The 25,431-nt window shown below is 40.8% G+C and overlaps 1 long non-coding RNA gene across 1 annotated transcript; it reads right to left on the bottom strand.

The window, feature by feature from the left end:
• Positions 1-267: 267 nt before the first annotated feature.
• On the bottom strand, positions 268-22,168 carry LOC137845168 (uncharacterized). The gene is made up of 3 exons (XR_011090113.1): positions 16,053-22,168; positions 6,255-6,388; positions 268-5,509 (listed from the first exon to the last, which is right to left on the bottom strand). It is a non-coding gene; the product is annotated as an uncharacterized lncRNA (long non-coding RNA).
• Between the last annotated feature and the right edge of the window lie 3,263 nt (positions 22,169-25,431).

Genomic DNA, 25,431 nt, shown 5'->3' with positions numbered 1-25,431 from the left:
ATTTAAATAAATGTGTAAACGAGGGAGAAGAAAAGGCATGCAAGCGGTACTTGCAGGTAACCTATGCATCACAGCACCGCCAGAAGTCCGTGATGTGTTTGGAAGGGCTACGTTTAAGTTTTAAAACGGGTGACAAGCTGGTGCTGAATGAACCTTACCTTAAATTTTGCACAGCACACAGAGAAACTAAGAGATAGAGAAGGTATAAGATAGAGAAACTATGTCAGAAACTCTTACATAACCACATAGTCAAGAGAGTGATTTTTTTTTTTATTTAGCTTTGCAGATAAGCCGACTCAGCTCTTACGCGGTGTGACCCACACAAGTGTTGGGATGTGTGTCCAAGCGGTCTAGCGGGACAGCTGGGTAAAGGGATTGGCAAACGAGAGATGATTGTGCCAACTACTGAATCCTCTCTCTGCGTCTCAAGGTTCTCTTTGCCAGTGAGAAAATAGTCCTTTCATGCACAGCCCTTATGAGTCAACAGTTACCGTGATCTTTTGCCCCCACGTGAGCATTAGGCAACACTGCTGAGTCAAAGCTGTCTCTTTGTTTTCTCTATCTAGTTATCTTCTGGCTCTGAGTCAGTTTATTTATCCTTCCTCATCTTACGGCTTCATCCTTGTTTAAGGAATGTTCCAGCAATTCATGTCAATAGAGGGCTTGAAGGTGTGTAACTATGTTATTATTTATACCTTGTATGATACCTTGCTTTACATTATTGATACACCGAATAATAAATAGTACCCAATTTGTGATGACTTCAGTAGAGAAGAAAGGTGATGTGTCAATAATGATGCTTAAGAAATGGACCCCCCAAGAACCGACTGATGAAATCCAGTTGTTACTGGCAAAAGTTGAAGAGACACAAATTGAAAATATTAAAATGAAGATGAGGGATTGTAAAGAATGTTCCAGCAATTCATATCAATAGAGGGCTTGAAGGGTAAACCTTGGGTCTCTGATATCCGGGGTGGCTCAGAATAACTGCTAGCTGTTGTGACTACTGCATGGGACACTATGCAAGTCTCTGATATCTGGCCAAGAGATTAAGGAGAAAGGGGAAGCTGAAGGACGACTAAAAGACAAAGCTTGCATGGGACACTGCACAATTCTCTGATATCTGGACAAGATGGACAAAGGAGAAGGACAAGGACAAAACCTGGGAGGAAGACTATGAGGCTTCAGAACAAACGACCCCCAGAGGGATCACCGGAGTCTGATACACGCCAGGAGTAACAGACCCACGGTAGGGGAAATGAGACCATTTCACCAAGACAGGACAGTAGTCAAACTCCCAGCACAATACAAATGCGTTTAGCATTTCTTGCTTTGAGACAAAGACCAAACTGCTGATTTAGCACATTTGGAGGACATTGTTTTAACATCTGCAAGGCAACAGGGTAAGAAATGTAGCACTACTGTGCTTGAGAAAGCTACATGATGAGGGTGCAGTTACCCATTACCTTGGATTGTCTGTGGGCTGGCTTTAAATATAGTGATTCACCAGGGACTATTAGCAATTAATCTAAAGGATTTAAGGAAGTACAAGGAACCACAGATGACAGAAACTAAAAAGCATAAAAAGGCTATTCAGAGACTGAGGTAGGACCACCAACAGAGAATCAGCATTGAAGACCCCACCATCTGCAAATCAGTTGCTACAGGGGCAAAATGCTTCTCCAGGCCACCTCAGTACCTCATCCAGGTTTCTTAAAACTAACAGATGCAATGCAAATGAGGAATTCAGACTTGTTTCTTGAAAACAAGCTCAAAATCATGTTATGTTTCTAGTTAATCTTGCACAGGTACGTACACTCTCAAATACACGGCACAACTTCCCATTGAAGCAGAGAGTTTAGGAATCTGTTGCAGCCATCCGCTGCCTTGGGTTTGTTAACAGTAGCTACTCTTCACATAGTGGTTTTCTTGTTGTCCAAGGCTTTATGCTTTCCTTGCCGCTCAGCAAGCATCTTTTGGGGATCTTTGACCTTTGCCTTCCCCATATTCCAAGCTACCAGAACATGCCTCCCTATCTGATTCTGTTTGATCCCTTCTTCCACTGTCAGGCATATCTTCTTTCCTTGGTCAAAAGTTGAGTACTAGGCAAACAGGAACTGACTATAAGGAGCTGAGGCCAGCAGTGAGAAACAAACAAGACCTGGGTGTAACAAGCCCTGGTGCATGCCATGGTTGAACTAGGGAGAGAAGAGCACCTAGGAAAGGTATGGGAGTCAAGGACCAATAAAATCATTCTGTTTAAAAAGCATGCAATGGAAATTAAATGTGGCCATCATGAATTAAAGTGTTGGAAGGTAGTGTCTGATGCAAGGCTACTCTACTTCAATGCTGGTAAAATCTAGCAATTGTATCAATAACACTGTATAGGGCCAAAATTTTCTAAATAATAGTGTTGAAAACCCTCAGTTTAAAAGCAGGAATAGTGGAATTAAGGCCAATGAGGAAAAAGTACTTAAGAGAGTGTTATTTGGGAGTAATCTGAGCAGAGGAAAGGATGTAGATGCGAGGAGGGTAAAAAGATGTGTTCAGGAAATGAGAAAATGGGTAATTAGGCATAACATGAAGCAAAGATGAAAGAAGGGAAGTGCCTGGTGAGGGGTGCAGGTGCTTATTGATGGTGATGTTAAAAAAATTGAGGTACCATGTAAACACTTCTAGTTCCTGGTTTCAATTTCTACTCTGTCCTGTGATTTCACACTTGATTTAATCTCAGTCCACGGTGTTTTCTGTTCATGTGTTTGAGCTCATCTAGATGTCCAGATTCCATTACAACTGTTCTATGTTACACTGATTTTCAACAAGACATAGTCTGAGTAATCTTTCTAGGTCAGGTTAGTGACAGAGTTTATTTCCTTCCAATCAAAAATGCCCATCAGTAACAGTGGTGTTCTCAGAATCTTAAAACACAAACAATATTACTGCACCAGTGCACTGATGCTTGGTAGTTCTCAGAGTGGTAGAGGCAGATGCACTCATTATTTCCACGATAATTATCGGTAATAGGTGGGAAATCTCTTTTCACCAAGAGAAAGAGGGTTTCTCGTGTGATGAAAGTGCTGTCAAACTGCATCCATTTTTTCTTATTACTTAGACCTACATCATGGCCCTGAGGGCAATGCCAGGCTGGACCATCCTTGCCAAGCTCCCCCGGGTCTTCCCCTCCAGCCCACAGACCAGGACCTGATTTCTGCCCCCAGTGCCATCAGCCCCTACCTCAGCAATGTCACAGCAGGGCCAGTCTCCAGCTCCCCTCAGCCCTGCCATGCCCAGTCATAAACCCCACTGAGCTAGGACAACACACAGGTCGATGGCCTGGCCTGGCCTTGGCCCATCACCATCCCCATGTCCCTGCCCAGCCATCTCAGAGTTTTCTCTGACCCTGGTACCTCTCACTGGATCTGATCCTGGATGTCCCAGCCTGGCCTCAGCCTGCTCCCACCCCCAGGGAGGTGCCAGATGCCTGGGGATGGGACATGAGATAGGCCCTGGCTGCCAGGCCCTGTCCCAGTGGCCACCATATTGTGACCTTGATTGCCCTGGTCTTGGGGATCACCCTAGCACCCTGTCCCTGTTCTGCTCTTGCTTCAAACGTCTGTCATGCCCACTGACCTATAGAAAAAGGGTTTTGATCATCTCCGTCTACAACTTTAAAGCCAGAAATGCCAAAAGTCATGCAACCTGTATTATTCAATGATATCCGAAGGAGTAGAGTGGATCATTGAACAATATATGAATGTAGGTGTAAAGGTTCTCAGAAAGGATTGTGCTATTGGGCACCATCGGGCAAAATACAGGACCACAACAGGGGTCAGACAGCTATTACTTTATTAGTAATATACTCACACTCCAAAGAGTATGGCAAGTTCCCTTCCATGGAGGGACAAGGGAAGCCGACTGTCAGGACAGGATTCCAACTGGTACTCAGCTCAGGGACATCCCTGCTTTAACTTATATACTCTTTCGTTTTTGACAGTAGATAATATATTATCATGCCCATGTGGTTACACATCAAACAATGCAAAGTTGCAATCAGAAGCTTGAGTCACAGTGACCTAATGATTATCAGCAGGGGCAGGATGTTCACTTCGTGAACTGGGGCTAGGTCAGGAACACACAGCCATGTCATGTCCTTGACTCCTTGCCAAACTTCCAAGTCCCCCCCTTCCTATGAATAATACTGATATCTATGGTATATTAAAGTGGCAGAATGCCCTTTGCTGTCCACACATTTCAACTGTTATGCATGTCTCCATTTTTCACTCTGGCATTTCACTGATTTGATTTGACAGAGAACCCATTCTATTTATAGTCATAGATGGACCTTTTCCTTTATCCTGAAAATTGTGTTCTTCAGTCAACAACTTCATACTCAAAGCTGCGTCCCCCACCTCCACAGGTACATATTCAGACAGACACCATCATTTATAAAATTCCACCTAATTTTCTGTTGTATTTCTGACCATTCTGATCCATCCCTGATAACCAGACTAAAATATCTCCTTCTTAAGAAGTTTCTAGTAAACTTAAGGGCATAATGAAGAGCATATCTATTCTATAAAGAAAGTCTGGAAAGAGCTAAATTCCAGATGCCAATGAGCTGGAGCTTTTTAAAACTGCCAAGATCAGGAATAATTGATCATTTATGTCCTTCCAAATTACTATGCACACTCTTCTCTAATAACTCTGTAACAGTTCTGTTTTCATGTACCACTTTCGTGAAATCAGGATGACTGAGGGTTATTCATCAATTGCATCCTCTTCTCCATCTTCACACCTTGGAGGATAGTTATAGGCACTTCATCTTGAAGCAAAGGCCTCCAGTTGAGTCAGTGACTTGTGGAATCGTACATGTGGGATACATTTCCAGTTGTCATGTAACATATTATGGCATATGTTTATATATTCCTCTGTCTTCTTTTCTCTTTCATGTTTTCTTCATCTTCGTTTCTGTTGGGCACTGATATTTGCTGTTACTGATTGTGTCACATGCCTTAGGCTGCCAAATACTTTAAGAGGCATATCCACCATTCAGCTTCCTAATTCTGTTCCTCTGATGAGTTTTTACACGTCTAACCCACAAATAGTTCATACAATGTCCCATCTATTTATCAATCTCTTAACATGGATCCCTATTTGAAATAAGTTTTCCATCTCCTGACTTTCACCATCTTCTGGCTCAAGGACATATCCAAAACTACATTCCCTGAACACAATAATCTGACCTTCAAACCAACCAGCCTTGATCACTTGCAGATCTGCGTGCTGGGATTACGGGCTTGGCAGCATTCCCAGAATTTTGTCCTCAAGCATGTTGTGGCACATGTAATGTACCATCTTCTACTCAGTGTTGAAGTTCTATTACTGAACCAAATTTTTCTTGGCCTGAAATTATGCATTCATGCTTCAAAACTTTCTACGTTCTTCCACATAGGCTATTCTTTTGCAGTGGTTGGATATTCGTGTTTTGCTAAGGGTGTAGCATCATAACCTGAAGAGAATCAAAACAATTTAAACCCATACCAGTAATATGCCATAATAGATACTAGGAACAAGTGTTGCATGCACATATTATTTTAACATTGATATATAAGGTGAATTGTCAGGGATACTAGAACAAGAAAGTGTGTAGGATCTACTCATTAACCCTAGAAGAAAACTGTATTGGAAAATGCCAGGACTGCTAAGACTAGACATCCAGATAACACTATCAAGTTACTATGTCTTAGATTATGTTAAACTACATCATAGAAAACATAATGTATGCTATTAAGAAATTAAGTTTTGCACAGTCTCAGGGGTGGGATTTTCCAGAACTGACTTTGTCCAGGCTTGTCTTGTCCAGTCTGGGTCCTTGCCTGGGGTTGTTAAACTGCAACATCTGTCGTCTAATGATCAGATCACCTATAATAAATACCTAACTTGTATTAACATTAGTTAGTTTTGTGCAAGTGTGTCCTATAGTCACTTTAATGGATTTCTTTAATAGCTGTTTGTGAAAATAGGTCATTATTTGTTGCAGAGGGAACTGTCTGTTGAGATGGGGAAGATGCTAAAACTTATCTGAATTAATATTTAGCTACATATATGGTAAAATAAGCTGTTTACCAAGGAATATGGATAAGAACATTATGAAAAGCAGATGTAAAAGGAAGATATCTCTCACACTGACAAGGCCAACGGATAAGGGAAGGATAAACAAATTACTGTCAGGAAACAAGGCAAAAAACTCCTACCTTAAGAACTGTCCAACAGAAGGTCAAAGTCCAGGAAGGTAAAAAGTTTAACCTCCTCTTCCTTGTTGCCTTCATCGTGAAAGACCCCAGCCAGCAACCACCAGGCTACATTGCGTAGGCACAACCAGGAGGAGCTAAGAGTGGGGAGTATGGAAATGAGTACTAGGAAGAGATCTGCCTTTTAGTGGAACAGAACGAATATGTATTAGAGCTCATGTAATATGTAACAGTATTAATGTATAAAACTGTGAAAAACTACCTGGAAGGCACGCACTTTTGAGGTAAGCTATTCCCAGTGCACTCGGTGCACCGCAATAAGGTATATCTACTTTGCAACCCTATGGTTGTGAGTCACTTCCACACATCATGTGTGACCTTGGAATGTAGAGGAGTACAGGCACAGGATGATGGTTGAGGCCTTGAAAGCACAGGCACCAGATACCAGAGGCCCCAGGGTTATAAGCAAATCCCCTGTGGTCAATTACTGGTCATTGAAGGAATGTAACCTTGGGAGCTGGGTAAATCCAGTTTAAGGATAACAAGGAGAACAAAGAGCAAGTATCCAGGTATTATGGAAGAAACCCCCACCATCAACACCAAATTGCTCCCATTGCAGACTAAGGGGCAGCAGTGACTCATCACTGTCAATCTTAAGAGCCAGAGGGGTAGCAGAAGGGTGAAACCAACAAAAGGGAACAGGCACAGATACTGGGAAGTTTCTGTACAACTGTTTTAACTGCTAATTATTTTAGCTTTTTCTGTATTATTCATATGAATTCGACAATTTGTGTGACCATTGTCACTGGTCTACTAATGATGCTTTGCTGCTAAGACTTTAGTTATACAAAAAGTATATTGTTTATGCTTGCAAAGGGATTATTATTATTATTATTATTTCACAAAAATGTTACATATTGAAGCACAGTACTGAAGAAAAATAAAAGCTGTGAGCCAAACACTGCATAAGGGACATGTAACTTGACCCTGCACAGAATCTACTGAGGGTACCTGTAAGTGACTGGAACTGGTGATTTCAGAACTGGAACCACCTTCAGGTTCTGTGCATGTACAAGCTCAACATGGCCACTATGGTTAAGAATAACAAAAAAATGTTTTTATAAACATATTAATGGCAAGAGGAGGGCCAAGGAGAATCTCCATCCTTTACTGGACGCAGAGGAGAACATGACTATTGAGGATAAAGAAAAGGCTGAGTTTCTTAATGCCTTCTTTACATCTGTCTTTACTAGCCAGACTACTTATCATCAGTGTACTCAGCCTCCCAACCTGTAAGTCTGGGATGGGGAACAGAATAAACCCCCCACAGTTCAGGTGGAAACAGTCAGAGACCTGCTGCTCCACCTGAACTGTCACAAGTCCATGGGGCCAGATGGGATCCACCCAAGGGTGCTGAGGGAGTTGGCGGCTGTGATTGCTGGGCCACTTTCCATCATATATCAGCATTCATGGTCATCCAGAGAGGTCCTTGAAAAGCTTGAAAAGTTGCCAATTTTAATCATCTTACAGCCACTCCTTTCCATGGATCCCATTCCCACTCTGTTTTCTTCTTTCTACTGTGCTAGCTATATCTATAATATTTAAAAGTATGCAGGCACAAATTGCTGATGCAGTTATTCCAACACCATTCATAGCAATCCCTTACATGGGCTGGCATTTCAAAGATTTTAGTGTTTTGTTGTTGTTGTTGTTTTGTGTGTGTGTGTGTGTTGTTGCTTGTTTTCTATTTGATATTCATGATGTTAAAATTTTATTTCCAATTGTTTTTTATCAGTCTGCATTCAAATTATTTTGAATTTGCTCTGCTCAATCAATTCTAACACCCTCTTGGTTCCTGTTCAAGTTTCTTGCTTTGTATCTCCTGTGGCTCTAGCTATACTAAAGACTTACTTTATAACATTGTCACCAACACCAGTCTGTGCCTTAGCATAACCTGGTAATAGCTGTCCTCACCAGTCTCCCATGTGCCCCACAAACTTCTAAAGCTTTTTCTACTCACAGTTGCAGTTGTAGAAAATCTTTTGCTGACTTATAGGATTTCTACATATATCATTTGTAATGGGCAGCCTGAAAGAAGATTCTAAGAGCAGCAAGCGATCCGTATATCTAACCTAGGTTTTTGCCTCTGTGTCATCCATATTACGTGGCTGTTGCTTAACCCTAACAGATGTGCAAGTAATCAATGTGTATTTAATCATTTTGTAATTAATCAAGATGTGTTTAAGCCCCTATGTAGGGTATTGTTCTGTTCACTTGAAATATTATGCAACTTTGATCACAAACTGCAGATTATTGATCCCAGGAACTGTAAGTTTATTAATGTGGTAAAGGATATTAAGGTGCTTTACCAAAGGACTCTTCAAAGCTAAGTCTACATTCCAGATCTGATTGCTATCGGGGCTGATGAATCTATATTGTGAGCAAACTTCTATAAGAATGCAGCTAAGCACAGAGCTGACTGGATCTACACAGGCCCATCCAATGCTGTATCATCTCAGGGTCCCCAGCAGCAGAAAGGAATAAGATTTTATAACTTATTATCACATTTTCTGGGATATTAATAAAATTTTTCTCGAGTGTGTGTACACTTTTTGTATTGGAATCCAAAAAGAACTCTTGCTGCAAAACAGTTGTTACCCCTATTAAAAGAAACTACTGTGGATGTGAAAATGTTGACATGAAACCAGCAAGAGTTGACCCAAAATTAGTGGCACTTCCTCACCAGAGAACACTAATCAAGAAAGAGTTAATGTATAGGTGGTAATGCACCAACGTAAAAGGAGGTAATTCTTTAAGAAGAAGGAGAATAATTGTTTATCAATAAACTACCTCTCTTCCAAAGAGACCAGTGCCTAGCCAATAATTCATTTGGTTTCAGTGAAACTGATGTCAGGTATCAGCCCCCTTATAGCTTATGTTTTGCTATACTGAGACACAATAACATCACTCATTTATCAAAAATTCATTGCGCCTTATCTCTTGTATTGCCATAGTGTTGATTTTCTAAGGTCAACTTTACCAAACTTGCAGACTTTTCACCTGCTTCTGATACACTTGCAATTAACTTACCTTCTGTGCAATAGTGATTAAATGTACATGGAGGTCTATAACCCCCTCTTATATTCCCTGGTTTAGTACATGAAAAGTGTAACTCTTTTGTTGTATTTCCCATCTGGCTATTCTATATCTGGAATATATCTGGAAAAAACACATTGTTTTTTTTCCTGTGAGAGGGCCCTTTTGGATGGCATAAAGCAGATGCTATTTTGCTTATTTTTACATATTTTACATAAAGATGTCAATCAAAACTTTTCTCAATGTCAGTTAAAGCTGCATTTTCTGATCTCACTTTATCAGTCCAATGACTAGGCCCCTGCTCTTGAATTGTCGTCCTGAGAATGGATGGATACTCCTCCACAAAACTTACATTCTCTTTTCTTTATTTCTAAATGTATTTATTATCAGCAAACACCTACCCAGCAGCTGGTCTGCTCAGAGCTACAGTCTACCCTTTGATGTACTGTAATATTGATAACAATCAAGATAACAGTCACCACCTGACTCTATGTCACTGACACATTCTTTTAACTCTACTGTTAGTTACAATCATAGAATCATACCATATCCCGAGTTTGAAGTTCCCGTGTGTATCCCCACATGGAACATCAAGTCCAGCTCCTGGCACCACACAAGTCTACCCAAAAATTCAGACCATATGACTAAGAGCACATATGCATTTAAACTCCTGTTATAAATTCCGAGTCAATTTAGCTTTATAAGATTTATTTATGGGGTCAATAAAAGGGTGCATGGGGAGTCTGGGCTCCTCCAACACACACACACACACACACACACACACACACACACACACACACACACACACACACACACACGTTACATCAGGCAGCTGCTTTTTATGCTCCTAGGCTAATACATATTCATTACTACCTCTAGAAAAGGCAGGGTTATTATAATTAGTTCCCAGAATCCAAACCCTCCCACTGGTGCACGCATATCAGTCTCTGGTAGTCTGGGGGTCTCTTGTGCTGAAGGCTCATAGTCTTCCCAGGCTTTGTCCTTGCCCTTCTCCTTTGTCCATCTTAGCCAGATATCAGAGACTCGCGCAGCGTTCCATGCAAACTTTGTCTTTTAGTCGTCCTTCAGCTTCCCCTTTCTTCTTAATCTCTTGGCCAGATATCATAGTGTCCCATGAAATAGTCACAACAGTTAGCAGTTATTCTGAACCTCCCCAGATATCAGAGACCCAAGGTTTACCCTTCAAGCCCTCTATTGACACAAATTGATGGAACATTCCTTACAATCCCTCATCTTTTTAATATTTTTTATTTGTGTCTCTTCTTCAACTTTTGCCAGTAACAACTGGATTTCATCAGTTGGTTCTTGTGGGGTCCATTTCTTAAGCATCATTATTGACACATCACCTTTCTTCTCTACCGAAGTCATCACAAATTGGGTACTATTTATTATTCGGCGTATCAATAATGTAAAGCAAGGAATCATACCAGGTATAAATAATAACATCATTACACCATATAAAAATAAAAATAAAAATAAAAATAAAAATAAAAATAAAAATAAAAATAAAAATAAAAATAAAAATAAAAATAAAAATAACATCCTTTTAACCCATGGTCCACTGGGCAGCCATGAAAACAAATCCCAATCCATACCCTTCCAAGTTTGTACTGGGACGTGGGCTAATTTCCCAATTTCCTTTGTTACCTGTTTAACCACTTTTCCATTATCATCAATTTGTAAACAACAGTTAGAGTCGTTCAATTTTCCACACACTCCCCCTTCTTCTGCTAGTAAGTAGTCTAAACCCATTCTATGTTGAAGGATAACATTCCTCATCTGTGTGGATTGATCAGCCAAAAGATCCAAAGCTGTCACTGTTTGATTGGTTACAATTTCGAGGACAGCTTGCAACCTAATCATAAAATTCAAATTATCAATAGGTTCTTGGGCCCCTGATACTACCTCATTCAGGTTCCAGGTAGCTAGTCCATAATGCTGTATGATTCTTTCAGGAGGCCATTCATTCTCTTCCCATTTTTGGGGAAGCAGCACTACCCCCGGCTAAGGAAGCATCAGTAGATTGTTTTACTCTATTCAGATCATCATATAATCTTATTCCTAAATGATTTCCTTGTATTCGTGACAATAAAAAGAACAAGGGTCTTATGTACCCAACATAGCATATTCACGACCAGTTTTCAGGTAGCCTCTTGTAGGCATGTTTGCCACACACCCAATAATGTCCCTTTAGGGCCCACATCTAGTTTGGAAAAGGACCATCTTTTCTTCTTAAAGGACCTTCTTATTCTTCTGACCAGACAGATAAGAAAGGATTTCTTATCCTTTGTGCCATCCAGTCTTGAGGGTGTGGGCAACACCTTCAATCAAGGAGTTGGGCCCGCTTTCAGGATTGATTTGAGCTTGTGTTACCGTTCAACGTTTTGAGGTGATCCAGCTCCTGGAAAACTAATCACAATTTTATATAGGTTTAAAAAAAGGTTCTTATGTTATTTTCTCAGGACAACCTAACCTTAGTGTGGGAGAAGTCCAGTCGAGGCCTTCTCACTCGGCGGTCAATACCCTCAGTTGCCTCCCTCAGTAGACCATACACACCGCAGTGGAGGGTCCTGCCCTGGTCTTGCCTTCTCCCTTTCCTCCCTTCAGGTTTGTCTTCTTTATCTGGTGCCCTTAAATCATGCAGAGCCTCATTGCCAGAATATTAGTTCTTCTTTAGCTTTAGTTTCAGTTCCTCAGGAGTGGACTCAACCCTCCAAACTTCGGTAGTCCCTTTACTCTGGATGCATGGGTCCAACCCCTTTCTGCTGTTCTCACAGCTGTTTCAGTAGTAAGTAAAACAAGGTACAGTCCCTCCCATCATGGGTTCAATGATTCTTCCCTCCAGGTTTTTAATTTAGACCTTGTCTCCTGGTTGTATCTTATAAATAGCAAACCCCAGTGGGGCATTTTGTGCTAAAATTCCTTTTTCCCTCAATTGTTGTAGTTTTTTCCCTGTCATGATCACATATTTCTGGCTTTCATAATTCTCTATCAAAGAATAATCCAATGGCATTCCTTGGGAATACAGCATTTCATATAGCATCTCATGAGGTGAGATACCTGTTTCACTATGGGACATAGTCCTAATATTCAATAATGCCAATGGCAAACATTTTATCCAAGACAGTTGGGTTTCAATCATTAATTTAGCCAATTCTTGTTTAATCATTTAATTCATTCTCTCAACTCATCCTGAACTTTGTGGATACCATGGAGTATGGTATTCCCATTTAATGCCTAGGGATGTGGTTAAGGTCAGAGGTTCTTAGGTCAGAGGTTGGACTCAATGATCTTGAGGTCTCTTCCAACCTAGACAATTCTGTGATTCTGTGATTCTGTGATTCTGTAAGTCCCATAACACCTTAAATGTGAAATGTGTCCCCTGGTGAGAGTACCAGTGGACCTGCTAATGTAGAAGTCCCAGGTCCCTGTCATTCCTGCCTGCAGCCTAAGACAATTTCTTTCTGATATCAGGGGACATTTGCCCTAGAAAGAGGCTAGCCAGTTGCCTGTTTGTATTCTGAAGCCAGGTCCAAATTCTTTTTGTTTGTTTGTTTTGTTTTGTTTTCCATTGCATTTCAAAGTTGGTCCAAAAATTCCATAGTGGTTTCTTTTGGACCTTGTTGGAACAGATTCTCAATTCCCAGTTTAACCAGATTTTGGTATTTACTGTTCATTATTTCCAGGGTGATTAGGGTCTCAGTGGGAGGTCAGTCAGAGGAATGCAATGGTCAACAGTTCCCTGAGCGGTCCCATTGGCAATCTGAGTTCACTCATAAACTCAGGTTGTTAGCTGCTTTTCTGTTTCCATGACACCTCTCTCAGACCCATCATGGTCCCTCTGCCCCAGAGGGCTCACACCCGTGATTTTGAGATCTCAGCCTCCAGTTGAGGTGGAACTATTAACATTCCTACATCCTCTTTCCCTGCTCATTCAACTTCAAACAGCTGTCAGATACTACATGCCACACCTTTAACACCTTCAACAACCCTTTTAACGCTTCGTTTATCTTTCTCCAGCCTGTACTTTTCTCATGCCAATACCAAAGGCTCAGTCAGGGGCCAACTTAATTCCATCCCTTGCTTCCTCAAAAACAACATTAATTACAAGACAGTGTTGTAGTCGATTGATCCATGGCCACGTGGCCATTTAGTTTATATAGTGGCCACCATTGATTGCAATACTTAATTAAATTAAATATACAAGTGTGGGCAATTCCATTAGTCCCAACCAGGCTGCAGCATACTTGCTCTCTTCCAGATCCATGGGTGTTCTACTATTAACATAAATGTTCAAAGCCTGACAGACCCAGTCCTCCGTGGACCCAAATATTGGCCAAAATACATGGGATCTTAAGAGTTCTTTTGATCATTTAACCATACAAAATTGAATCATTCTCACCTTATCCTTATGTTTAGTGCTTCTAAAACTATCCCAATATCTTAACATTAGCCCTAAGGGATTATCTGGTGGAGTATCTGGTAAGTTTTCCCCCTTTTTAAACCAGAGGCCCCTCCTCAAACCTTCCAAGTCTAAGTATCTGCTTTGTTCCCAACCCATTCCTGGAACTTCTTTTTATACAAAAAAAGTTCCAAAACTCCTGGCTGTGCCTGTATCTAAAGGTGTCTTGTGAGTGTTATCTCACCCACAAATACCTAGAATGATCACTTTGCTCCTTCACCAGCCGAGTCCCTCATGGGATATCGGAACTGCTGTTAGAATGCTCCGCACTCACTTTGGAACTCGGTTCCATCTCAGCCACACCCTTACACACAGTCACACAACCGAATCCACCCAACCAAATGGCATGCTCACGAAACAATAAATCTTCGTTTGGATCTTCGCGCGCAGAATTACAGATTTAAACCAGAGGAGGGGAGACCCCTTGTTCTTTACTTGCCTCTTATGCTGCTGGGCTCCGTAATGCTTCCAGCAAAGGGCCACAATGAAACAAGGGTAGGGATGCCTCCGTTAGCCATTCACAGCCTCTGGACCCAAGAGGATCACATCAGGGTCACCAAATTGTCACTCCTACTATTCAGTGGAATTCTTAAACTCTACCGTTCAGTGGAAAAGCATAGGATATATGTGACCAAATGTAAGAAAGAGTGTTTTTGTTTTTGTTTGTTTTTTGCAAAGAGTTGTTATATTGTTTAGGAGGAAGGAATGTGATGTTGAGATATTCTTGCAGTAATAACAAAGCTTACCAGACAACGTTGTAAAATGCAGAGAACAACCAGACTCCTTAGTGCAATTAGGTGAAAACCACAGTGTCAAGTCAAGTCAGATAAGGGAAGAAATATTACCACCTCACAGAGATGGAAAAAAAAAAAAAAAAGTGTCACGAGAAACTTGAAAAGTAACAGGATGGCAACTGAAAGCCATGTATTATTTGTGAAGCCTTGAATAGGTTGTGAACCTCCACTACCCAGTCAATGGGAAAAAAAGGGAGGGTCCCAGTCATTGAGAGATAAAGTATATAAACTGTACTATGTAACTAGTAGGCGCACTCCTGCTTGTGGGACTCCTCGCCTGAGCCTATGTTATTGGCTACAGAATGTTTCTCTCAGTTTCACATCCTTTTTGTACTTTGGTGCCCAGAACTGCACACAGCACTTGAGGTGAGGCTGCACCAGCGCAGAGCAGGACAATTCCTTCCCTCTACCAACTAGTAGTGCCGTGCTTGATGCACCCCAGGATACGGTTGGCCTTCCTGGCTGCCAGGGCACACTGCTGGCTCATATTCATCTTGCTATCAACCTCAACCCCCAGATCCTTCTCTGTGAGGCTTCTCTCCATTGTCTTGTTGCCCAGTCTGTACATATAGCCAGGGTTGCCCCGTCCCAGGTGCAGGACCCGGCACTTGCTCTTGTTAAGCTTCATGCGGTTGGTGATCACCCAGCTCTCCAATCTGTCCAGATCTCTCTGCAAGGCCTTTCCACCCTCAACAGAATCAACAACTCCTGCCAGTTTTGTATCATCAGCAGATTTACTCAAAACACCTTCTAGTCCTACATCCACATCGTTTATGAAAACATTGAAAATAACTGGCCCTAAAATGGAGCCCTGGGGGACTGGCTGCCAGCCTGATGTAGCTCCATTTACCTCAACCCTTTGAGCCCTACCTATCAGCCAATTGTTTAACCATCGTGTGATGTTTTTATCTAGTTGTATGTTGGGCAAAATGTCCAGTAGGATCCTATGGGAAAATGTATCAAAAGCTTTACTGAAATACAAAAAATTACATCAGCTGGTTTCCCTTGATCAACTAGATGGGTGATTTTATTATAAAAGAAATTTAAATTTGTTAAACAGGACCTAGCCCTTATGAACCCATGTTGGCTGGGACCAATGCATTGTCCCCCAGGCTGTAATTGTTATTCTTTAATTAAAAAACCCCGCATCAATAGATCCAAATATTGTATAGAAAGCTTTTATTTTTTTTTGTTGTTTTATTTTGTTTCATTTTGTTTTGTTTTAAATTTATCTAAATTAGCAGCCACTGTATGTGGTTCATACCTTTTTTTTTTTTTTTCTAATGAATGGATCAAACCCATTTTCTTTTAAAGTGAAGAGACAAAATCCCATACTAGGTTGTCTACAAACAAATATGGCAGCTGGTAAACCAAAGCCCACTACAAAACATATTAAACTTTGCGAATAAGCTGACTTTTCTTACTCACATTTTCACCCAGAGAAGGAGCTGGACACATGTGCCCAAGTAGTTTGGCCAGGGCAGTTTCTTCATGACGTGTAGGACAAGATGTGCCAGGTAGTGAATCCTCCCTGCATGTCCCTCTTCGCTACTGAGAACTGACTTTGGATAGGCTTTTTATAGCCTTCTGGAATTATGTTACTGTGATCTTTTGTCTTGGCATCTTGTTTTACCCCATAAGAGTCTTAGGCAACTTTGCTGAGTCAATACTGTCCTTTTGTTTTCCTTATCTAGTTATCCTCTGGCTCCAGGCCAGTTCATTTGTCCTGCCTCACCTTATCTTATGGCTTCATTTTCTTGCTATCTGGTTATTGAATGAAACCATACATAGGCTGCACTGGGATACAAGTGAACTGCTGACTGTGGGTAACAATACATGCTTTTATTTTAGTCCTTGTTCTACAGTTTCTTCTCACATGTCCATGCACATTTACACTCCCACTTCATTCAGGAAAACTTGAATATTTATATTGCAAATATCTGCGTAAGTCCCAGACACAAGTTTGGAGTTCATTTGCAAGTAAGAATTTCAAGTTGCTTTTTTATTCCTGTATGTTATCAAGCACTAACACAACATAAATAAGGCAAATTGCTAGTTTTATTTGTCTATTTCATTGTCAAGTTCTAGCTGGACCCACTGTAGGAAAACCCTTCCCGTCTCTGGCTTCTGATGTGTCTTGTCTGTTATGCTTTCTAATTATTCTGAACCTTTGTAGTAAGAATGCTTTCATTTTATAGGTGAATATACTGAAATAAAGCTTGCTAAGGTTTTCTGCATATTTAGGTATTCATGGACCTAACAACCTAGGGTCATTTAGTGTCACAAGGGCTAACCAAATGCCCTAAAAGTAGGCCTACAGTTTTCTTGGCTTACCTCTCTGAAGAATTTGTGCCATGCAGAAAAATGCAGAAAACTTAACAGCTTACAGAACTTTTTTGGGGACAAAACACAAATGAAAACAAGCCAGTGATTCTCAGTCACAACAGTCACAGTCACCATTTGTTTAGCTCCTCTCTTGGCTGTCCATAATGTTATAAATCGCTCAGTCCCAAAATAGGATTATAATCAAAGTTTACAACTTATTAAAAGAATAGAGGTAAGCAAACAGTGCTGGGTGCGTCGGGAGTCTCCACTCCACCTAGACGCACACCAGTTACATCAAGCAGCTGATTTTTATGCTCCTAGGCTGATACATATTCATTACTACTTCTAAAAAAAAACAGGTTATTATAATTAGCTTCCGGGATCCAGACCCTCCTACTGGAGCATGCGCATCAGTCTCCGGTGGTCCCCCTGGGGGTCTCTGGGAGTCTTTCATGCTGAAGGCTCGTAGTCTTCCTCTCATTTTTTTTTCTTGTCCTTCCCCTTTGTACTCCTTGGCAGCATGTCAAAAGCTTACACAGCGTTCCCTGCAAGTTTTGTCTTCTAGCCGTCTTTCAGCTTCTTTCTTCTCCTTAATCTCCTGGCCACCTGACCAGATATCAGGGGCTTGCATAGTGTCCCATTCGGAAGTCATAACAGTCACTAGTTGTTAGCAGTTGTTCTGAAACCCCCAGACATCAGAGACTTCAAAGAAAGAACATACAAATACAAATAGCTCTCTTATTGACACTTCACGAGTTGTTAAAACATTCCTCACAGGCCATTCACAGGGACACTCCGGTCACATCTATAGCAGTGCTAAATCAACCACAAAGGAGGCAAAAAGGCTGTAACTGTTAGGAATAAGAGTTCGGAATAAAAAAAGCAAATAGGCTCCTGGATTTGAGGAATATTTCTGAAGATTTGATACACTGACTATAATGAGGGGGAGACTGGGACACTGGGAGGAAAGGGAAGAAACCACATCTGTGGAAGAATTAAATTGCCAGTGCAGGACCCAGAGACAGAACTGCTCTCTATTGACACAAATTGTTAAAACATTCCTTTGCAAGGTACAAGAACTATGTACATTAACCATTCTGTTTTTCTTAGACTTGTGGTTATACAAGGGTATGTAAGACAGAAGGTCACATTCATCATACCATGCGGCCCTAGCACTGTTCCATACTGACACGAATCAGATGAACATATCTCACAATAATTTTCACACAGAGTCCCAGTCTGATAGAAATACTTCATCCCAAGCTAGGCTGGTAATGCATTGGCTGTGCCGGGCTAAATTCAGAGGTGACTTACGGATCTGCCCCTTTGCTGTGCAGAAACATTCTTTGCCATATTTGATTTTTACCTAAATGCTAAACAGGGTGCTGTCTTGCACATGTCATTTTGCAGCCTACTTTATCTGCAAGTTGGTCTGCTGAAAGAAATCTGAGACTTTCTGGGTACCTCAGCTTGGTCATTGATCTGAACAGGCTAAGCTTGGCTAAAACAGTTGTAAAGGCTCAGACTTTGAGACCTGTGATGACTGAAATGTTGTAATTACAATTTTCCTTAGGGTTCCTGCAAATGTTTTGATTTGGTTTATCTATATTTCCATCAATTTGGGAATAACCTAGTACCTTGAAAATATATTTTATGACCTGTAATTTACAAGTCAATTGAATTAATTCTTCTGTGAAGTGTGACTGGATTGTATAACATTTGAAGTGCCTCTTCTGAAAATGATGTGTTTTGTCAGCTACAGAAGTGCATTAACCCCTATGCTAGCCTTTTCTAGAAGAAAGTTTCAATCAAGTTGCTTAATGGTATCTACAAAGACAAGGAAATAGTTATTTCCTTGCTATTGCTGGAGTTTGCAGGGACCCTGCATAACTGATACAAATGTCATGGCAATGACATTGGTTCTTCAGGTATTGAGGAAGAATCATAGTTTTGGCTCATTAAGGCCTGATTGTTCAAGGCCAACGGATTAATCAAGCCTTGGCACTGCAGTACTTCTATTTTTTTGTCTCAGCACAGTTATTTAGTGCTTGTTTGGAGGATCTGGAGGATTTGGGGGAGTATTGGATTAAAACCTGCCTGCAAGACAGAATGCTTTATGGCCAGTACAATTAGCTTCCTTCTTTTGCATGGGGAGTGCTGTTGCTTCTGAGAAACTCTTTCACTTCTGTGGGTTTTTAAAACAACCTATTATATGCAGATATATTATGTCATGTACCATGTCTATGATGATTTCTTTTATATTGTTTGACTAGTTTTAAAGTGTTTATCAAAGGCGAGCTTAACCACAAAACATCTACATTAGCCACATAATGTGAATGTATTATAACTGTTATAAACAATTTAGACATAGTTCTGGGTAAGTGGAGATGTGTGGGGAGAATATGGCACGGTGTTCTATGTCTCTTACTATGCAAAAGAGGTTTACAGAATAGATACCATGCTCCATTGTCACATGAATATTTGCTAGTCGTGGTCTGAAAGGGACTTTCTGGACTCAAAAGTGACTCCTCCTCCTTCCAAACATGAAGTTAAATAAAATTATTCTGACACAGGAATTAACAGTACAGGAAGCAAGGTCACACAGCGAAGCCAGGTTTTGCTTGTATCTCATGGGAACGTTTTCTTGAATAATTATCACTGAAAATATTTGGGGAGGCATTGCCAATAAGTCAGTATGGGAATAGCAGGACATTTTTCTCATGCTGCAAAAAGCATTTAGTTGGATTAGAAGCAAAGTTAAAAACAGCCTAACAATTTAAACATAGATTAACTATCCCACTATTCCATGCTGAGCAGTTTCTCAACCTATTCATCCACATAAATACTTTATACCCTGTTAACCAACATCCTGCATTCACAGAATACTTGTCACACATGTTAAAATATATACATATTACAGCACTCATAATCCTTTACAATCTCATTTAACTAGTAAGCAAAAATATCATCAGGTATACAGTTGTATTCTCTACAAGGAATGAAGAACCTATTCCAAAGATTCATTATGTGTCCTTGTAGGAAAATAAGCACACACAGAAGACAGATTTATTAACTTAATTTATCAGGGCTGAACTTTCTAAACATGAAAAAGCTGTACTATGTTTCTAGCGTAAAATCTTTGTATTGGTCCAGGTTCATGCCTTTAAGTAGCAACAGCAAGTTCAGCCATCTGTATCTGGTTTTGAAATAAAGACAGAACCATCAGTTTCTGTCAGCTGTTTGACTATCTGTCTTTCAAACTCTGCTGTATTGCTTTGTAATGGGTTAATATCTTTAAAGAGCACTAATGGAAAATTATTATATGGCTTTGGAACACCCTGCACAATGTCTGTCATCTGCTGTTGTTCTAAGGACAGAGTGATCCTCCTTGGAGATAAGTATTCTCCATGTTTAATTGCATATCTTTTTAATCAAATATTGCTTGCATCTAGGCTTCTTTTGATCAAAGGCAGAGTGTTCCTTTTGGAAGAAATCAAGGAATGTTGGCAGGAGAAGGTATCCTTAAGTTGTCCTTAGGTGACATGTGACCATATGTGGCTAAAAGCAGTTAGGGTACAATCTCCTCAGTGTGTGAGTTGGCTTATTGCACACTGGATAAAAAGATCCAGTTTTTCAGATAGCAGCTTGGTTGGCCTTCCAGAGTTACTCTGGCCCAGGTTATCTGTTTTGAGTCGATCAGACATTTGCCTTGTCTTAAATGCTCTGGAGTGAATATAGATTCTCTTCTATATAGAATATAGAATATAGATATCTCTTCTGTTGGAAAGGGAAGAGATTGAAACCCTGCTATCCTCCATGGTAAATGCAAGAGGCTTCATCAGTAGACAGTGAAACAGGTTCTATATCTAGAGGAAGGAGATGGTAAGTGTTTCTTTTTCTGGTTCTACCATAAAAAGCCATGAACATTGGTGGTTCTCAACAGCTTTTTCATCATTCCTCAAATGTTCCCTTCAGCTTGGATTGCCCAGATGACCTGTTTAAGTACCTCCATCCCATGAGAAAACAGGTAAGCAAGCACATCTCTGGACAGCGGTGTTAACCTACTCAAATGCCATTTCATAAGCTTAAGTAACAGTGTCTATGGCTATGCTTGTGCCTGGGTTTCCCCATGCCATGTGGTTAATCTTTTTCTTTAGAATGATACAGCCTTCATCACATCACAAGTAAATCCCATCTGTGTGTCTTCAAGTTTCAGCTTAAAACAGTTTCATGTGTTTACCCACCTCTAGAGCCATCATTGATCAGCCTTCTCCTTATCCCTTTTCCCCAGTTTTAAGGCGAAACAATTCACACTGCTTCAGTGCAGCACAGAAGTACGGCAACAGGTCACAATGTACAAATTTTTTAAGAAAAAAATCACACATTTTAAATCAAAACTTGTTGGATTTTCATCAGCAAAGCACATTCTTGTTTATCATTTCTGAAGGAAAATGCTACATGACCAGGCTGGAGGACATCTGGAAGAAGGTAGATGTAACAGCCAGGTATGAAAGTTTTTTAATGGGTTTAGATTTGCTTGACATTACCATTCTGTTGTGGGACTTAAATAACAGAGCATGTCCAGGGGGTGGGGAAAGAAAAGGAGCATTTGGATTTGCCTGCCGTTTGTAAACTATATTAAAAAAAGTCTGTCAACCAGGTTTACAGAAGAAGCTGAGAAGGGTTATTCACAAAAACAATCAAGCAAAAGCAACCACCATCACCTACAACACAGGAAACCGGGAGTGTCTTCTCAATGTTATCTCTTCTGACATAAGCACTTTTTTTTTTTTTTATCATCCTAGGTAAACTAGTTTATTAGCACTTCCTTCAAGGCCTCCATTTCACAAATGGCTGGCAAATCCTGCTGGTTTTCTTCTGGGAATCTCTGGGAATTTGCTGTTTGCAGCCATCAACCACACCTTCCCCTGGATTTCCCAGAAATTGCGCAGGATGCTGAAGTGACAATAACCATGAGCCCATAGTGAATTTGGCAAAGAATGATCCCCACCCCACCTTCAGCTGGCCAGTGTCTCTTCACCACCCCGTAGCTGCCAGGCCAGCTGAGTGTTTCTGGCAGTGGCAAAGCCCTGTGCCACATCAGGGCCAGGAAGATCACCAGAAGATAAGGATGAACAGAAATGCATCAGAAGCAAGGAAGGAATGGAAGCACAGCCTGCCGCTGTGTGCCAGGCCAGAGAGAAGTGCCAAATCCCCCCTCTGCAGATCCAATCCAGAAGCAAGCTGCTGAGGGGCACATGCTGGAGCAGGGCACACAGTGCTGACAGAATTGAGGAGGTGGTGCTCAAGGTGCTCCATGTGAGCTTGCAGAAGGGTCTGCTGAGTTATCTGCACATGCAGATGAGCAAAAAAGAAGAGTCCTGGCCATTCATGGCCCTCAGGTGAGATGCTGAGACACTGGGGGAGTGCTGCAGAGAGCTTGTCAGGACAAGGCACAAGCTGGGAATGGCCTTATTCTGAATCCCACTGTTGCACTGGGAAGGGGCAGCATCTTCCTTGAGGACAAGGGAGGTCCAGCCCTGCGTAAACTTTAGAAACCCCATTAAAGCCTTTCTCTGTAGTTGGGCCTTAATACACTGGGAATAAAAAAGAGATTATTGCAATACTGATGAGATTGTGTTTTTTCCTAGGAGTTCCTTCAGGCACTGAGCCTGCCTTGTCACTCTAACAGTGCCCATGAATGCTATCCACGGAAACTTGTTACAGCATTTAACAAAAAAAAAAAAGCAGGGACAGAATGTGAAAACTGGTTTACAGGAGAAAGCTACAAGGTCATGTGCAAGGAAATGAGCATTTTTCCTATTTCCAATTTAATGAATATTTTCATCTCAGTGTTATCTTAATTGCAGATAAGCTACACTGTCCTTTTGTCAAATTCTGTTAGCTTAAAATGCCGCCATGTGCATACATCTAAGTCTGCTACAGCATTTTCTGCTGGGATCCCCCCAATTAAAAAGTATCGGAGACAGTGCTGCAGTGAACAATGTATCTGCCCACGCAGATATGTCCAAAATCCTTTCAAGTGTGCAGAAACTAGGAAAACAGCCAGCGGTTTGGATAGAAACAGCATATGGAGAGAATGTGTAGCTTTTCACTTTTCCTGAGCTGGTGGAATAATCTTGAAAAACACAGTCTTCAACTTTTTCAGGTTAAGGAAAAGAAGAGTGTAAAGACTTCATTCTGTCAAAGTAGATGGGTAGCAATGCTCCTTTTTACTGTTCTCACAAAGTGGCTGTACAAATATTTAGATTATCCTAGAATGGGAGGCTTAACAAAAAGGAACAGAATGTTAAACACTTGAATAGGAACAAAAAAGCTTAAGTTTCTCTGTGATGGCATGCTGAATAAAGTGATCAGATGTGGCCATTTGAGAAAAATTACTTCATATTCTGTACTTTGCTGTCAAAAGGCGATTTCAAGTAGTACCACTGAAATAATAAAAATTCCCTGACAAAATAGATCAGGTTAAAACCTATCAACCTCAGATCTTTTTTTGTTTGAATGTCAGATTGCATTTTAAAGTAAACCATTATCAGAAAATTCACCACTATTCAGGACTTTTTCTTCAGGCACCTAACAGTCATAGCAAGGTCAAACTCTCTATCTTCCTCCCTATTAACCTCAATCAGTATGTTATGTTTTAAGACTGATGGATACTTTGTTTTTTCTTTCTCACCCCTAAGGCCAATTTTGCCCAGCTCCCCAGTTTGCATTCCTTTTAGCTATCAGCAACTGGCCACTGGTAACCAGCTTTAGCACCATCCTGTGCGTCCACTTTCAAGGCCTGTGTTATCCCATGCACATACTCCCCTGCACTACATCTTTGGGCAGAAGTCATAAATAGTTCGTTCTACTCAGCATAAACGCTCATTAAAACCATCTGTTTAAAAGCTGTAGTTAGAGTGCACAATCATACATGTACAAAGCTAAGAAAAAAAAAAAAAAAAAAGGAATGGAAAAGTGTCAGAAAAAAATGCAGTTACATCTGAAAAGCTAAGAGTGCTCTGGGAAAGCCACAACCAGTGCAGGGTAAAGTTTTACAAGTCCTGAGAAGTCCTGAGACCTGTACTGTTAACTTAAAGTGTGTGACCTGTAATTTGTGAAGGCATCACCATATTTATTGGACTAAAGATATGCATTCACACATCACAAACTGCAATGACTTCTGCTGATACCAAATCAGAATGACAGAAACAGAAACTGATCAAGTTACCTCAATGAAGGAATATTTAATTAAAATTCTGCCAAGCACTACTTCCATCTTGTGTCACGTCTTTGTCCTATTCCAGTGACCAGTGTTGCCAGCTCCAATGGCTCTTCTTGACCTCTGCATCCTAAACAATCCAGAACATCAAAAGTACTACAGCTTAAAAAGCAACACTAGCTGCCAAAATTAGTTCACCATATATATGCAATTGAGACATCTCTACAGAAACAACTGAAGAAACTGGAAGCTAGTAGCAGCAACTGCATTGAATGAAGAATATTGCTAAGGACTCTCAAATACTAGAAATGAAATCAAGCATGAGAAAAGGCAACAGTCATTCTTTTTTTCTCCTCTTTCTAACAATGGTGGGTATCTTGCACCAGAAGCAAGAATGTAACACTGCTGTCAGGGATCTCAGCACCAGGAAACACCAGTGCTTATCTTCAGAGGGGACAATGGATGATTTTTCTATTGGCAAGCACTTGGCCAGCTTCAAGGCACTAGCATCTGTCTCTAGAATGCCTCTTGCCTTTACTAGCAAGAACGTGTCTCTAGCAAGAATACCCCAAACCAGGTGCTTTGCTTGCTTTTCTGCTGGAATCGACCAGAGATGTTGGGCATTATCTTCCAGTACATTCTGAAGAGTCTGGCACTTTGTACAAGACATATATACTGATTTATGTACTGGCATCATAGCCTTAAGCAGACAGAGCATGATCCTTCTTAAACAGCTGCCTGTATTCTTCCTGAGAGGATCACAATGTACAAATGCATCCACACAGCTCCTGCAAGGCCTGTTTCCTGGTGGTGCTGTACTGTCTGCATTCGATGTGCTGGGCAGTACGCTAGTGAGGCTGATACTCTTTACAAAACATTTAAAAATGCTAATTAAATCTCCTGTTCTGATAAATCACGTGAACTGAGAGCCTTGCCTGACTCTGAAATCTCTGCACTTAAAGCAACCAACTTGTACCAACAGATCTCTAACAGCTCTTTTCAACTGCATTCAAAATATGCTTGTCTTCTTTTGGAGACCTTTACAAGTAGGTTGAAGAGATCTAAAACAGATTAAGTGGCATTGATTCAGGTTTTGGCTACATTAGCAAGCCAATGCAACAAGAACACAAAAATATGGTGGTCTCAAGGCTCTTCAGCTCCTCATTCCTTTCAGTTCAGATGTTTTGCTTCATGCTGTGCCTGATTTACTATAGTGCTGAACATCCTCATTGGACGAGGTTCAAAACATTTGAAAAG

Source organism: Anas acuta, chromosome 1, assembly GCF_963932015.1.
Source record: "Anas acuta chromosome 1, bAnaAcu1.1, whole genome shotgun sequence".
Taxonomy (NCBI): domain Eukaryota; kingdom Metazoa; phylum Chordata; class Aves; order Anseriformes; family Anatidae; genus Anas; species Anas acuta.
This window is presented reverse-complemented; position numbering and strand designations above follow the sequence as displayed.